The sequence below is a fragment of the Sciurus vulgaris genome (genome assembly GCF_902686455.1).
Source record: "Sciurus vulgaris genome assembly, chromosome: 7".
In the NCBI taxonomy this organism is placed as follows: Eukaryota; Metazoa; Chordata; class Mammalia; order Rodentia; family Sciuridae; genus Sciurus; species Sciurus vulgaris.
Window position 1 is genome coordinate 128,449,965 of NC_136467.1, and position 3,934 is coordinate 128,453,898.

At 34.2% G+C, this 3,934-nt stretch overlaps 1 pseudogene across 1 annotated transcript; it reads left to right on the forward strand.

Moving 5' to 3' along the window:
* The first annotated feature begins 322 nt into the window (after positions 1-322).
* LOC306666983 (olfactory receptor 2J3-like) lies at positions 323-3,604 on the forward strand (annotated as a pseudogene). The gene is made up of 3 exons: positions 323-411; positions 1,721-1,724; positions 2,673-3,604. The product of its transcript is annotated as an olfactory receptor 2J3-like (transcript).
* The last annotated feature ends 330 nt before the right edge of the window (positions 3,605-3,934 follow it).

Sequence of the window (3,934 nt, forward strand, 5' to 3'; positions counted from 1 at the left end):
AGCTATAGCTTTTAAGAACATAATTTATAAAAATGAATGTACTCACTGAATATCCTGGGTGGTATCTGAATTGGAGATAGCAATTCAGATTAGTGTAACTGGTTAATGATTCTATACATGACCAATGCCATTAAGATTAACAAGGTCTGAAAGCTTTGGGACCAAACTGAATGCTTCTAAATTTTTCCTGTGTAAACAACCAATTGCCCACTCAGGACATTTTATAAGTTGCATTTTTAGAACATGAACCACTAAGAGACCTGAAAAGAAGAAACCACAGGTGGTCTATTCTAATTTTTTTTTATATACTTTATTAGGACACATGAAAGAATGCATTGCCTTGAAAGGAGCAGAGGAGAAGGATTTGGCCAAGTTGGAGGAGACAGTTCAGAGGAAGAGAATATTTGAACGGTGAGTGTTGAATTCTCATAACTATATAATTAAGGGTAGTATTAATCTTTCTGACAAAAGATTGAAAACTTGTAGGAGAAAAAGGATTACCTTAGGAGTCATAACCACATAGGTTATTTTTTAACAAATAACTTGTCTCACTATGTACAATATGTTAAATAATCAAATCTGTTTAATAGTTTCATTAAACATTCATAATTATTCTCTAAAGTGGAAAATTAAAAATAAAAATATGTAGTAATTACAACTGATTCCTAGAATTAAATATTGCATCAGCTATTTCCCTAGTGAATAAGACACGTTGTAGTGATCTTCCTTACGGGTCCAGATTTCTCAGCCCCGTGATGCCCACCTTGCCAGTTCTAAGTGCTACCACCAGATTCCTCCCCATTGTCTACTTCTCACAGCTTTTCTTCCCTGCTTTTTCACTGAATTTTTTTCTTCCTTTCCCTCAAATTTTCTCTTTAAAATATGTTTACACTCACACATCCTTTAAGAATCATTCTACCTCTTCTCCTGAGATTTCCAGTTTTTTTGTATCATTGATACTCAAACTGATATAGATGTGTCTGTGTGTCTTTCTGGTACTTAGATTTTGTTTTGTAGTCAGAAAGAAGCTTTGATCCAAAAGAACAAATCATTTCAGAAAGTTCTTTCTAAAAGCACATCTAATTGGTCTGAATGTCTTTCACCCTACATTAACATTTTGAAATCTCTACTATATTAGATATTGTCCCACCAATATTTTCATCAATATATGATTATTTGGATTGCAATTATTATGGTTTCTATCACCACATAAATGAAGGTAAACTAAAAATTCTGTAAGATAACCAAAGTCCCTAATTTTGTAACGTTGATTATTTGTTTCACGGAAATTTTCTTCTTTAGCTAGATTAGACATTTACTCAATGACCTTTTCTTATCAAATAACATTCACACTAGGATGGAAAAGAAGAAGATTGTATTTATGATGTTACTTTTTTTCTACAAAAGGCAAATATCTGGATAAAACATAAAACAAGTTTGTGCTTTCTATTATTAACATTGTATTATGTTAAAATTTAAAGCTTTACTGAACAATTACAAAATGTAGTACAAAAAGCACCATATACATTTTATCCATACTGCACTTTACTAGATATTTTTTCCTCATAAGCTTTGTTCTATCTATCAACTATCATCTATCTATCTATCTATCAATCATATATTGTCCTAACAACCATCATGTTTTTGGGCCTTTTGAGAGTATCTTAGAGATGCTATATTTTTTTAACCAGTGTCTTTTTTACTTTTTATCTTTTAAAAGGACAGTATTTTAAATAAACTGTCAGTCACTAAACTCAGCAAATTTAAGATAGATTATTATTGAGTATTATGAAATGTGAAATATTATGATCCAAATAATAATTTAGAATTATCCTTACTTTCAAATTTTTAATTCTGTTGTTTTAAGTGGAGGATCATACATTTAGATATTGTGTGTTCTTGGTCTCCTTTAACCTGGACAAGTTTCTCAAATTTGTTGCCTTTTGTGACCTTGAGAATTTGAAGAGTACCATCTGCTCTTTAGTCTCATTTGGAGATTGTGTTGTATTTGTTTATTATCAGAACTAGGCTGTATATTTTTGGCAGAAACACCACTGATTGATATTATATCCTGTTGGAAGCATCACATCTGCAAACCTTATAATGTTGGTCTGCATCAAACTGCTGCTGTCATTCATTATGTGGTCATGGTGGTGTCCAACAGGTTATTGGACTATAAAATTTACTCTTTTCCCTTTGTAATTAATATGTAATTGCTCGAGGACTAGGAATGTAGCCCAGTGGCAGAATACTAACCTAGCATGTGGAAGAACCTGAATTGATCCCCAATAACAAAAAATAAAATATAAAAGACAAGAAACAGGCAGGAGGTATTTTAGACTATGTAATAACCTGTTACTCATCACATATTTTGCCATTGGTTTTAATTCAATTTATTGTTCTCTGGTAGATAGAAGAGCTTTGTTTTCACTCTCAGTCTATTTTTTCTTGCTGTTTTAATACCTTTTAGTGTAAGGATTTTTATGCTCTGTACTTACTGTAAAACCTATTCTAAATTACCTACTAGAATTGTAATAGAAATTCTAAATTGCCCTAGGATTGAACAGTGTCAAGGTCTTATAATTGGCTTTTGTTAATTTTTCAAATCTCTCTATGATTTTTGGAGCCATTATTTAATTATTTTGAAATTATGTGAGTTCTTCCCCCTTCAGATAACAAATGATGATGGAAAAAAATCAATGCTACATCTGAAGGATACTTCATTCTCCTGGGTTTTTCTAAATGACTTCACTTGGAAGCAACTCTCTTTGTGGTTTTCTTGATATTCTACTTGTTGACACTGATAGGCAACCTGTTCATCATCATTTTTTCACACCTGGATTCCCATCTCCACACCCCCATGTACTTCTTCCTCTCAAATCTCTCTTTCTGGATCTTTGCTACACTATCAGCTCCATCCCCCAACTGCTGGTGAACCTCTGGGGCCCAGAGAAGACCTTCTCTTATGCAGGTTGCATGGTTCAAATTTACTTTGTCCTAGCACTAGGAAGCAGAGTGTGTCCTCCTGGTGGTAATGTCCTATGACAGTTCTGTATCTGAGTGCAGACCCCTGCATTACATTGTCCTCATGCACCCTCCACTCTGCCACTTGTTAGCTGTACCTTCCTGGGTAAGTGACTTTATAAACTCCATTCCCTCTTCACCCCCCCAAGAACCCCTATGTGGACATCATCAAGTAGATCACTTCTGTAAAATGCTAGCACTCCTGAAATTGTCATGTGCTGATACTCATGCTGATGAACTGACCCTCAAGGTCATGACTGTTTTTTTTTTTTTTTTTTTTTTCCATCCCTGTCATCCTCATTCTGACATCTTATGGTGCCATTTTTCATGCTGTAATGAGGATGCAGTCAAGCACTGGACATCAGAAAGTCTTTGGGATTGTGGAACCCATCTTATGGTTGTTTCCCTCTTTTTCATTCCAGTTCTGTGCATTTATCTCCAGCCAACAAGAGAAAATTCTCAAGATCAAGGGAAGTTCCTTTCCCTGTGTTATACTGCTGTCACACCTTGCCTCAACCCTCTCATCCATACTCTCATATACAATGATGTAAGAGGAGCAGTGAGGAGACTACTGGGGTGAGAATGACCTGTGTACAGGTGACATTAATTTTGCAATAGTATATCTGTGACTTTACCAGTAGTTAATTGGCCCATCCATTCACACACTATCCATTCAGTCACTCTATTTGACTCACTGAGTAAATACTTAAAGAAGGCATCAAAGTTCTTTCTAAAATGTAAAAATAAAACAATCTACCTAAATACCACGTACTGATGGAGAGCTCAGCCACATCAAATCAAGATATATACCAATAGCGACTTTTTCCATATGATAATTCTAATCAATCTGAGGGCTTACATTTTTTGAAAATAAAATGTGTGATTTTTTGATAAAAGAGCATTTTATAAT